Genomic DNA, 13,765 nt, shown 5'->3' on the forward strand with positions numbered 1-13,765 from the left:
TCCCAACAGAAGGAAAAAATCTATTGTGTGGCAAGTTCTAAGAGACTACATGCCAAGTGACTACATGAAATGTGAATGATCTGGGGGACAGCACTATCATAATCATTTTTCAGTAATTAATAACAGTAAAGGCAAGAAGCAATCAGTAGAATGGTAAACATTGAGACATCTATTCAAACTAGGTTTGCATCCCACATGTAAAGAAATTGCCCCCAGGAAAGAACTAACATTAGAAGGTTACAGAGGCTCCTTCACACCTCCATTTGGGAACTGTGCATTCACCCTCATCTCATCTTCTCCCATGAAAAGCAGGGCTCTCAGCAATTTCAAGTACTGTTTAGCTGCATGCTACCTCAAAATAATTACAAGTTCAAACTGGTACCAGATGTAAACTATGCCTTCTTTATGAAAACCACCCCAGAGTTTTTATTTCATGGCATTCACTAGAACATAGGGTCAGGTGTTTGGTTATTAGGAAAGGTTAAGAGCATGTGTGTTTCAATCATGTGTGCACTCAGTTTAATGAGAGTCACTGTTTCAAGCTTTCATCGATTTCGTTTTCAGATGAGTGGATACACTGACTCACAGCAGTATTGACTTATTGAAATGCTACCACTTGCCAACTGGAATGCTGTCAAACATTTTCTGCCTTCTTTATTACACTCACAATTCAGAAGAAAGGGATTTCCACCATACTGCACTGCAAATGATAGTCTAATTCCCACCACAGGTAGAAGAGCCACTTCATTGTCAGCATTAACCTAACCATACTAAATAGTGAGCCTGCAGGGTTTGGTGTCAAGGTATACCTCCTGGTCATATTGTCAACTAAGAGGTGCTATTTTATCCTAGCAAAGCCACTAAATCAAGTGGAACTGTATTTCTTTTATGGCACAGTGACTCTGAAAGACAGTCATCTGTATTTACAGTATGTCATTAGGCTGAAATTAATGAAGGGAAGATGTTTTGAATCTAAGGCCTTTTTGAACAACAGCATCCTACTACTTACGGAGTGTGGGAGTCGATTGTCCCATAACTTGGCCACCAACAGCACACTCCTGTTGAATCCCCTTTGTTGCTCATGCCTCACCTTGCTATCCTGTGAGAGTTAGCCCTCCCTGGGAAGCATGTACATAACTTGCGTGGACATTGATCTAAGTTTTATATTGCTGAATGAAGAAAGGGAAAACACACACAAGACCATGTCATGTCTGCCTGTAAACATTTATGGCCCATCAAAATGTTAGAATGATCTTCAAGTTAATAAAAGCTAAATTGAACCTGACACATACCCATACCACTTACAATATAAAGACAATGAGAGCAATTAAATTTTAAAAAGAAAAACTGGAGAATGCAGACAAATGCTTCATAAGACCAATGAAGATGAGCTGCCCATAAAGTTTAAAGCTCAAAGTTCTTGTGAAAAGTAACTTCGAGATTTATGCCAATGAATTCTCTCGGCATTAAATCACCACTCAGAGCTCAGCTAACAGTACATCTGTAGAGGATATGTGACTATGTAAAGATGGCTTTCCTCACCCTCACAGTGATGGATGCTAGACAATAAGTCAGTGGTTCAAATCATCTGTGATTCCCCTCAGACATCCTAAAAGGGTCTTCCTCAGAGATGAGTGACAGCCAAACTAGTTGGTAAAGGCAGACATCCATGCAATCAACACCATTTTATTGAGGATAAAGGATCCTTGAGTGGGTACCATTTCCTTCATCCTGACCAATTCTAGGCAAAGAGAAACTTTATGTACCTTTATGAACCCCATATCTTGTGCCCCCTGGTCATTTGGTTGATGAGAAGGACATTTGAGGGACATGAGAGTTAATTTTATGTGAGACTTACCTGACCAGTGGGGCTCAGATAGGTGGTCAGACATTATTCTGAACATCTATGAAGCTTATTTGGGGGTCATATTTAATCAATGGACTCTAAGAAAAGCAGATTATGCCCATAATCCATGTGGCTTTATGCAATCAATGGAAAGCTTTATTAGAATAAACATGGGCTTCCTTTAAGCTAGGAGGAATTCTGCCAGGAGATAGCCTTTGGAGCTCAAGGCCTACCTTGTAAATTTGAACTTGCAAATCTACAGTCACTTCAAATTTAAGGAATTTTCTAACCAAATTCTTAAAAAGAAATTAATATACATGCCATATTGTGTAGATATATTGATGCATATATATATATATAGAGAGAGAGAGAGAGAAAGATAAATTCCCTACACAAATTTCATATGGTATTCATATATAGACACATTTATACTAACCATATTATATACATATATTGACACATACATACAAACTATATTGTATATGTATATACATACACAATATTATATACCTATCTAGATAGACACACCACATTGTATATATATAGATATACACACACCATATTGTATACATATATAGACTCATACAGACAAACCATATTTTAACACATGCACATATCTTATCAATTCTATTATAAACACACCCTGTGACTTGTATTCTCTGGAGAATCATGATCATTACATGGCTTTCCCTTCAGTCACCTGTCATAGTTAAGAGATGACATAAAAGTGCATCAATTGAGCTGACAAGAGAGAAATGTGTCTGACACTTCATATACACATTACATTACTCATGTAGTCAAAGTGGTATCTGCACAGTGAGATGGTTGCCCATGCTGTGGTACAGTTTAGCAAAGCAAGACTCTTAAACATGTAATGCCATGACCTCTACTGATTTAAAAGAGTAAAAAGCACTTGCGCTTTAGGCAATATTGTCCTTTGAAGTCCAAGTGTTTCTTTCCTGCCCCAGTCCCTCTTCCAAGTCACAGACAACTAATGCCCTCCCACACACCTAGACTCACGGTATGTCCTTGCTCTTAGAAAAATCTTTTTTACAGTCTATGTTTAGCAGATGGAAAAAGATTAGGATGCACATGTACTTACAACAGAGCTGACCCTATGCAGGTGTTTGGTAAATATTATTTTTTCATACCATCATATAAACCAGAATGAGCTATCACCATATCCAAGATCATGCCTGTTGTATTTAGTTCTCTTCAAATCTACTTCTGTAGCAAACTAGATTTAAAAGACACGCAACTTTGAAGCTGATTTTGAGCACAACATCGTCACTTGGTAACCTTAAGAGTAGTACTGTTTCAGAGGGAAGAAGCTTATTCTTCCCCTCCTGAAATATTAGCTGATCCTCCTAGCCTGTCATCAGCTACAATTGCTTGTTAAGATTGTTTCTCACAAAATTAAAAAGTAGACAACAAAGGGGAATATGCTTATGGGATAGACAATAGGCCTTCCATGAAACTGTCACCAGAGTCTCCTCCAGAGGACCCTGAGTTAAAGTCTCAGTCCACAGCTTGGGAAGTGATAGAAAACTCATAGACTAGGGCCTGGTTTTGTGTGTTTAAATTGCTGAGAGAATGCCTCCTAAGGGAATTGTGGGACTTGACCCTTCCTCTCTGCTTCTTAGTTTGCTCTGCCATGTGTTTCCAGATATGATGCACTGTCTCATCACAGGTAGAAAGCAATGTGGCCAATAAATCATAGCCTAGAACATCCAAAACTGAGACAGAATGAACCTTTTCTTCTCATAAATTGATTATCACAAGAATTTTGTGATAGTTATAGAAGCCTGACTAACATTACATGTTGACATATAACAAGACATATAATATCTGGAATCATGTTCAGGAAATAAATGTGAGGATGTAGAAATGACAGATCTGAGAAATTTCAAACTTGAAACCAGCACCATATTGATTGCCAGATGGTAATTGCACTTCTTTGCAATGATGTAGCCAAGGAAACCTTATAGAGATGCCTTTTGGGTGGCTGTTATTAAAATTAGCTTTACCTAAGATAAATGTCTGTGGTGGCACACTGAAAGCTTATCTGCCTTTAAGCTCTCCAACTGATTCTGTGTTCAGGTAGAATCTCAAACAGATGGAACATTCATCACACTTTTCCCTTTTATGTGTGACACTAGCATTCTGCAAAATGTAAGGTGTGTCCCCTCATGAAATGAGTGCTTATCTTAGCACCCAGCAAGTCTCCTGGATGTTGCTGGGAAACACACTTGATGAGCTACCCATAGGAGCCATCATTCACAAACTTCCAGGTGCCTTGTGTGATGTCTATATTCTCTAACAGCTCTGATATCACTAATAGCATCCATTTTCATTCTGTGTCATCTGTAGAAAAATATTCTAGAGAAATAAAAAGCATTTTCAGTCTGTGAGCAAACCTCTGGTATCATTGCCAGAATATTGTAAGCAGTGCACTGACAGGACATGAAGAGGTCAGCCAAGTTCTGTGTGCCGTCCACTAATATAACCTCTGATATTTGTTGGAGTACAGTCTAATTAGCCTGGCACAGTCTCACAGTGTATACTATCTATAGGTTAAGCCCATTTAGAGAAATGGTATTCACATTATAAGTGAAGGCTATCATTTTTATTACTTTGTTTTATCTTGCAGAAAAGCGGGAAGCACAAATTCTGTTACTCTATTAGGACCTCGTTAAGGCTGTCAATATTGCCCCCACCAAACAGCTGTTTCTCAGGACGATGAAATAGATAACCATCCAGGCATCACTAACACATAATATATAACTAAAATACGGACACACTTATTGAAAGAACATTCAGAAGATGGTTGAATGATCACAGCAGACAAAAGGCAAGGATGCTTAGAAAGCTCTCAGAAACCAACCTCAGCATCAAACTGTTCATGTTCTTTCCTCAGCAATCATCCACATCAGATGATGCTGAAGGACACAGTGACACAAGCAGCTTTCAGTCCCTTAATTGATTCTGAGAGCTCCATGGATGTTTTCACTGACACTCACATTTTTAATAACTACATGTGCATTTGAAAATATCTTCTCCAATCAAGGTTTGATAAAGAAACAAAAGAGTTCACATTAACTATGATCACTTACTTTTGTTCCACTTGCCCATTGTGAAGTGAGAGTCCTGTATTACTCTCCTATAACTGGGCAGCTATACAAAGCCTTGTGGGTTTTGTTTCCTCAGAGTGATGGCTGTGCCATGTGACACACTGATGCTGCCTTAAGTGAAACTTTTGGCTTTGCTTGAGTGTCTTTTCTCTCATTCAAGGCTTTTGACTTTAATGTTTTGTATTTAGATTGTTGCCCTTGTTTTTCTTACTGTTTCTTTTTGTTGTTTGGTGTTGGGAATCACTGAAAGAATATTATGTGGTTCTCAATTAGCACAAATGTAATGACCCATGAACTTAATCCCACATTGCACCAACATTCTCCATATCAAACTAGCAACCTAATAACATTCTCACAATTCAAATCACTGCTCTTTTTTCTTTTAGTTAATTTTAACACTATATTAAATATTTATGTGCTTCCAATTAAAACTTGAAGATGTATGTACACACACACACACACACACACGCCACAAGTCTTGCTTCTATGTCTGACCCCCTAGTTTATCATCTATCAGATAGATACTTATTTATTATCTTATGGTCTGCCAATTTTTATTTTTAATTAAAAACATGTCTACATGTGTTTGTATAAATATCTTAGGTAGGGTTCATTTTCTTAAATATATAGCATAATATATGTTATCCAGTTTTTAATTAAATATCATGTAAATAACATTTACTACAAGAAAATCACTTTGTTATACAACAAGCAACACGTTTTTAACTTCTTTTTGGTCTTTGTGCCTTTCACATCATGTATCTCCATGCCATTCATTTCCCTGTCCCTTTGAACAAGCAACTCTTAAAGAAATCATCCCACAATACCTCTTCCTATAACATTTGGAGTACAACACTCAGTGATGATGGTGTATGCCATGCTTTGGACCCATAGACCAATCCTCAGTTGCCTCAATTCCTCTGGGAGTCAATGAGAGTCAACACAGTGTTCATAGTGCCCAGAAATCGCTGGTGATCACTAATATCCCAGGAATGTTCCAGAAGTTCTCTTCTGTGTTTACCCATGATATCTGACTATTGTACCAACCACTACTGAGTCCTATACAGACTCTCTCCAAGCCTTTCTAAGCACCAAAAGTATAAGTCTTAGAAGCTGAGTCCTTAAGTCAGAGAGGACCCTCTGTTATAGTTACAAAATTTTAAAATAAACCCTGGTTAAACTTAAAACTATCACAGAAATTTGTTGTTTGGAAAAATAATACTTTGTAGCATTGATTTCCTGGTAAGTTCTAGATGTGGAAAATGGTGAGTGGGTAACTTTTATTGCATTGGAGCCTGAGAACTGTGGGAAACACAATGGAAAGCTGAGCTGCAAACCCACAGCTTCTTTCTATCCTGAATCTGAACTTTATAACTTACCTTGGTTCAAAGCCACTTCTTGTACCCAGATGAAAGGTCCATTAGTGCCTTTGTAGATTTTCCTTCCCCCAAACCCAAAAGAGAACCAATAATCCTTTCCTCAGTCCTTAAAGTACTCAGTAGTAAACTGCCCTATGGGCCCCTATGAAGCATTTCTGAAATCTTATCTTTGGATGTATACAGAGCATATACCCCAAAAGAGTTATTGCTAAATTTTATGGCTCTATACTTCATTGAGCAGTGTTATGTGGGATGTGTGTCCTCTGCAAGCACTTGAATTGACTAACACCTTTTGAAGACCATCACACTTGTAAAAAAAGTAGCAAGGGCATGGGGATGTACCTCAAAGGTAGAATGTATACTTTACCCAGCAACAATAACAAAAAAATGGATAGAGAAAGAAATAACAATTTGGTCATCCTAAAGTGTTTTTTGAGCAACTCTATGAAACATTTAATTTGGATTTTTATTTTATTTGATCTAAGAATTTTGATGGTGGTTTTTTGGTCTCTCCAGCTCCACATTGGAATTTGAACATTTATTTTGCTTTTTTCCTCATTAAAAAAAGCCTATGTTCTGAATGTTTAATACTCTGGACTGAGCACCATGGTTACACAGTTTTTTATAGACCCCATCTCTTGCTTATATGTTTGTTTCATCTAAATCAGGATATACTGAAATTGTCCAAATGATTGCTTAAATGCCTGAGGAAAAGAAACTATGATAAATATCATATCAAAGTTTGTTTGCCTTGATTATTTAGATCTTTCTTGAAACTTGAGTTTCTTTTGTTTCTATATAAGTCATTTGTACTCTTTTCAGAGACTATGGGGAGTTGATTTAGGTTTCTGAATAGTAATGTGTGTGTGTGTGTGTGTGTGTGTGTGTGTGTGTGTGTGTGTGTGTGTGTGTGTGTGTCTGTGTGTGTGTATTATCAAAGGTAGTAATGACAATTCTGAAAAATTGAAAAGAGAAGTAAATAAATCGATCTAAATATTTAAATAGTTATAGCTTAAGCTCAGAAATGTAAAGTCTGGAAGAATATATTGCTGTAGTTTCAGGAGAGTAAAAGCTACTCCTACTGCAGTTCAATAACCCCTATGGTGAGTCGTTATCACTGGAGATGACCATTGCTCACCTCCAGCCCCTAGGAAGCAGGGAACAGGATTCAGTTCTGAAGGACATCTCTTGGGTGAACTACTTCTTTCCAGATTATCCTCAGCTCCTATACTTCCCAGAACCTCTCAAAATAGCTGGAAACCAAGTCTTCAATATGGAAGTCTTGAAGGACACTATATCCAAATTCTAACAATGGCCTTCCATGAGAACTGGCTTTTTAGGTAAATATTAACCAGAACTCTTGGTAGAGGCCCAGAGAGAAAGCATACTTAAGCATCTGCTCATGGCGATCAAGTGCCAACAGCTGTCATGTAAGTCAGTAAAAGAATTCACCAATAAATTTTCAACAAATTCATAAAACCTGAGTGGGAGCCAAGTCAGGGCCCTGATCTCCCATACAGAGATTTCCTCCCAGAAGCCCATTGCCCCACTCTGTTTCAGAGTGAATATGCTGAGAAGTGTGATTTTCAGGTGTTGGCTATCACTGCTGAGTTCCTGAAACACATATTCTGTCTCTGATCACCGGGGAGAAGAGCTACAAAAATCCCTTCAGCCATTCATAGAATACCCTCCATCTTGGGGAGAACAACATGAAAAAACAAAGCCACTGGTATTCCGCTGCTGGTGGGTTCATTCCAGGCACACCTTGTCTGAATGAGTGTAAAACACTAGGAAGAACATGTCCTGCAGACTCAAGCTCCCAGAGCCTGTCTGAGAAGAGACCAAACCACAGCACTAAAGAACACAGCCTATGCCCTTTCATCACCACACTAATAAGTGATGTGTTAAAATAATCATAAAGTTCTGCTCAGGGGACTGCAATGGACATATCAAAGTGAAGTAGATGACCAAAACTAGCTGGGAAGGAAACACTGATTAATTAAATTATATGTCAAGCATCAGGGAGGAATGAGAAAATTAGGATACACTGAGGGTACCCACAGCACTGACATCATTATCTTAAGAGAGAGATGGTGCTAGAGGGTCAGTTCAGAAGTTAAGAACACTAGCTGGTCTTCCAGAAGACATGGATTCAATTCCCAGCACCCACATGACAGCTAACAACCATCGGTAACTCCAATTCCAAGGTATCTGGCGCCCTCCCCTGGCACCCATAGTCATTTGGCATACAAGTGGTGCAGACATATATGCAAGAAAAATGCCCATACATAAAATAAAATTAATTTTAACAAAAAAGAGAGAAAAAATAGAAACTTAAAAATTATGTTGCAGCTTTACATGTGCTGATGTTTAAGAAACACATGAGCCAAACCCAAACTGGTATTTTACCTTTTCAGACATTGCATTTTCTTGTAGAAGGAATTTGCAAAGTATCTCAGCATTGAGTTACTGTCAAGTGATAGAAGGGGGTCATCTGGAATTAGAAAGTTTCACCACCAGTGTGTCCAGGTAATGCTCATAACACACATGGTGCACTAAAGTAGCTGATAAACTTGAAATGAGCATGTATGTGTGTGTACATGTGTGCCCCTCTGTATGTGCATGTGTGTGTGTGTGTGTGTGTGTGTGTGTGTGTGTGTGTGTGTGTGCATGTGTATGTAGATGTGTGTGTGTCCCTGGGTGTGTGAATGCATGCATGTACAAGCACATGTATGTGGTTTCTATAGCCCTACATGAACTACTTCAGCCAAGTGGAATTTTTGGCATTCTTCGAGGGTTTCTGGTGGGTAAAATGTGCATGTACAATTAGGAAGTTTTAGTTTATGCTCAAATTGTACTTTAATGTATCAGTCCTGTTGGAACAAACTCACATTTTCAAGACTAGTATTTCAGCCAAACTTACTGTGCTTTGCCTCTTAACATCTGTTATCACATCTATTTCATATCCTAATTTCCTGTCTCAAAACTAAGAAGTGATGTCTTCTTGGTAAAAGTAACTCTTCTGACTGTAGCCTTGATAGTTCTTTAAATGCACAGATCTGAAAATTTCCCACAGAAAAAAAATGTCTCCCACCTGCCAATTTGGCTGTCCATCCAAAGTGGATGGGGTTTTTGTTTGTTTGTTTGTTTGTTCATTTGTTTGTTTGTTTGCTTTATGGTCAGAGTCAGTCCTACTGTCTACCTTGTCATCCCTACTCTCTTGTCACTTCTTCTTATAGTAAATGTGAAGTATATATAGCTTTCATTTCTCCTCATGCCAGGGAAGACATATTAGTACACGTACGTCATGTAGGGGCTCAGCAAGATCAGCAGCATGACTCTTCTAGAAGGCACTGAAACTCATCTTCCCACCCACCCACCTCAAGCCCTGCTGCAAATTCATCTCCTTTCCATTTGTCATTTCCAACTTAGTGTGGGATGGAGAGATCACCTTGGTAATCTCCTGGTGCTTTACTAGCAAAACACTAACAACTGGGGATCTTAAGCAATAGTCCCTGCTCTTCAAGTTCTGGGGACAGGGTGCCCTGAACAAACTGCCAACAGACCAAGCAATTTACAGATTCAATGCAATCCCACAACATTCCACAACATTCTTCACAGAAATAGGAAAAAATCCTGAACAAAAAGAATGATGCTGGAAGGATTACCAGTCCAGATCCTAAAACATATTACAGAGATATAGTATTAAAAACAATATGGTACTGGAACAAGAACAGACAGGTAGAAATGGAACATAATAGAAGACACAAACATGAGTGTATGAAACTACAGAAATATGGTATTTGGCAAAGATGCCCAAAACACACAATGGATGAAAGAGCATCTTCAGCACATGGTTCTGATAAAACTTGGTGTCCACATGGAGAAGAATGAAATTAGACCCATATTTATCACACTGTAACAAAGATGAGCTCCAAGTGAATCAAGATCTCACTTTGAAACCCAAAGTGCTAAATGTGCTAGAAGAAAGTACAGGCAGTACCCTACAAGATGTAAGTGCAGGAAAGGACTTTCTGAACTTTCTCCATTTGTCCAGAAATTAACGCCAATAATTGACAACTGGACCTTGTAATCTAAGATGCTTCTGTTCAGTGAAGGGAACAATGACATGAAGGAGAAACTCACAGAATGGGAGACACTGTCAGTTGCACATCTGACAGAGGATTAATATTCAGAACAATGAAGGAAACAAATGGCCCAGTTAAAAATGGGCTAGGATTCTAAACAGAGTTCTCGGTAGAAAAATAAAAATAACTAAGAAATACCTAAAAAATTGTTCATCAATCCTTAGGAATTAGGGAAATTCAAATCAAAACAACTCTGAAATTTCATCTTACCCTAGACAAAACAACTAAGAGCAACAAATCAACTGACATAAAAAGAAAGAGAAACCTTCAGTCATCGTAAACTGGTGCAGTCATTATGGCCTCCATTTTGTGCTTTGATTCCTTCCCTTTATATTTTATGTATCTACTACAGTGTTGTGTGTGTGTGTGTGTGTGTGTGTGTGTGTGTGTGTGTGTGTGTGTGTGTGTGTGTGTGGTAGCTAGTAGATCAGCTCTTCTAAGGGATGTATCATTCTAAACTGTGTAGATCTCACAGCCTGAAGAAATCAGTCTATGCCCTGATGCACAGTTCTCCACCCTGGACAGAGAGTTAGAAGCAACCCTATGCTGTGGTTTCACAGGCCCTAATTTATGGATCTATCCATTACTTCCCTTCTCAATGCTTGTAGTGGTTTGACTAAGAAATGCCCTCCTTAGTCTCAGACATTTGGATGTTTGGTCCCTAGTTGTTGTTGCTGTTTGGGGAGATTTTGGATGTGTGGCCTTGCTGAAGTAAGTAGTCATTGCAGTGGACTGTGAAAATGTAATTCCTCACTCTCTTTACAGGTGACTTTCTCTGTTTTTGTGCTTACAGTTCAAGATGTGAGAGGTCAGCTTCCTGGTCCAGCCTCTACACCTGCTGTTTGCTTTCCCCTGGATAGAGATATAATCCAATACAAACTCTCTTCCTTGGGTTTCCTTTGGATGTGATAGTTTATCACACCAACAGAAAAGTCATTAATACAATGCCCCTTGTCACATAGACTATTTGGACCAAGTCCTGTGCTGTACAACCTCTGTCCAGCACACGAAAGGATGTGGGTCAGATGATTTTTTTTTGGTGGAATTACTCTGAAACTCTCCTCTGGGACTCCTTCTATTATACTTTTCATGATAGGTATCTCTACTACTCTTGCTTTAAGTTACATCTTTTAAGGAAACTCCTCTTTGTGTTTGAAAGGGAAGTTTCTCTTTCTCTTTAAGGCTTGATCTCTAGTGTGAGCTATAATTCCTTTTCAGTGCTCTCTCATTTCAAGGCCCAATCATGATTCCCATGGTTACAAAGCCCCTTTCTCTTAAAGTTCATTTCTCAATGATGATTGTGCTAGGGTTTCATGGCAGAAGAATAACTTGGCAGATGTGGGGCAAAGAAATGCCACAAAGTCATACCATGCAACAGATCTCACTCAAGAAAAAAAAAATTGAGGAGAAATGTCTACAAAGGCTGCCTCTGAGTGAGAATGGAGGGAAAAGAGAACATGGGCTTCATAAAGAGGTACAGGGAGAATATGTGACTCCTGGTGACAGTAGAAATGTGTTGCAATTGATGGCTAGTGGTGACATGGCTGCTGGCACTGAGTTACTTAAGGGGGCTGATGAGGTAGGTCCTAGGTTCTGGAATGCAGGTGGTTCTTGGTTTTCTAACAGATTGTGTGTCAGCTCCTTCCCTGAACTAACTCATATACACCTTCTGTTTCTAGCAGTTGCCATAAGGCTGACATAAAATATCTTCTAATTTTCCCTTTCTGCTTTATAGTAACACCTAACTTCAAGTACACATACAACTTTATACCTCTGACTCTATCAGATCTTTAAATCACTGGTATGCAGCTTCTATTTCTTACATGTTCTATATGCAAAATAAATCATAGTCGTTTTGATTGGTGTATCTTTCACATTATATTTGAACTTGATCTATGTAGTATCATTATGAAGCTAGAAAATTCTGACTTTAAGCATATGTATTTAGAAGGTACAGAAACATCTGTTCATTTATGTGTCTTTGCAGTGAGAAGTAGCATTCCTTCACTTGAACTGGAAGATTGCTTTTGTCATTTCTTTTTTGTTTGTTTGTTTTTGTTTGTTTGTTTGTTTTTCAAGACAGAGTTTTTCTGTGGCTTTGGAGGCTGTCCTGGAACTAGCTCTTGTAGACCAGGCTGGTCTCGAACTCACAGAGATCCTCCTGCCTCTGCCTCCCGAATGCTTTTGGCATTTCTTATAAAGCAGATCTAGTTATGTTGAATCCCAGCTTCTGTCCATTTAGAAGTCTTTCTCTTGCACTTATGAAGAACAGGTGTCCTAGAGATAATATTGCTAATTGATATTTTTCTTTCAATTAAAAGACATTGTTACATTCATTTTGGACACAAGTGGGGCATATGCTACAACCTGGACAAAGGTCAAAGGACAATTTCTGGGAATCATTTCTTTCCTTCTACCATGTTATTCCAGTGGTCGAGGTCTGTTTGTCAGACTTAGTTACATGTACCTCCAACTCCTGCACCATATCACTGGCCCTATTTCAATATTTTCATCATATTATTCTGAGATTTCCAGGTCTACGAGTTTTTCTGCCTAGAAATTTACTGGTTGTTGTAAATGTAATCAATCATTTTCCTCATATACTTGCAAATTTTTCCTTGTATTTGAATTTTTAGAAGTCAACTATTATACATCTCCTCATTTCATCCTCTGGGTTACTTTTGTGCCACACTTATCGGTCTGTCCATTTCTCTACCCAAATTTGAGACATTCTCAAACATTATTTCTTCAAATATATTATCTCTATTTTTGTCTTCTCCTGAAGTCCTAAAATTCTATATATTATTTCATTCATTGGTTGCCCATAAGTCCCATAGGCTGTCATCACTATTTCAATCTTTTATGTTTTTTGCACTAGTGATGATATTTTCAAGTGGCCTGGTCATCAGTCCACTGATTCTGTCTTCTTTTTGAGCATGCCACTGAATCCCTCTGTTATGTAGTTTTATTTGTCTGTCACTGTATCTCTCACTTCTAGAAGTTTCTTCTCTTCTTCTTCTTCTTCTTCTTCTTCTTCTTCTTCTTCTTCTTCTTCTCCTTCTTCTTCTACTTCTTCTTCTTCTTGTTGTGCTGAGAGTTTGAGTTGTACTGCTCATCTGGGTATTCAACTGGCAGGTGAAATGGTTGGACTCTATGGTCAATGATATTGCTGCACTGGCTCCCTGGAGAGACAAGGACATCAGCTGGACTCTTTGGTCAGACAGGACCACAGACTGGGCTTCTGACTTGCATAAGTCTAAG

This window comes from Cricetulus griseus, chromosome 2, assembly GCF_003668045.3.
Source record: "Cricetulus griseus strain 17A/GY chromosome 2, alternate assembly CriGri-PICRH-1.0, whole genome shotgun sequence".
In the NCBI taxonomy this organism is placed as follows: Eukaryota; Metazoa; Chordata; class Mammalia; order Rodentia; family Cricetidae; genus Cricetulus; species Cricetulus griseus.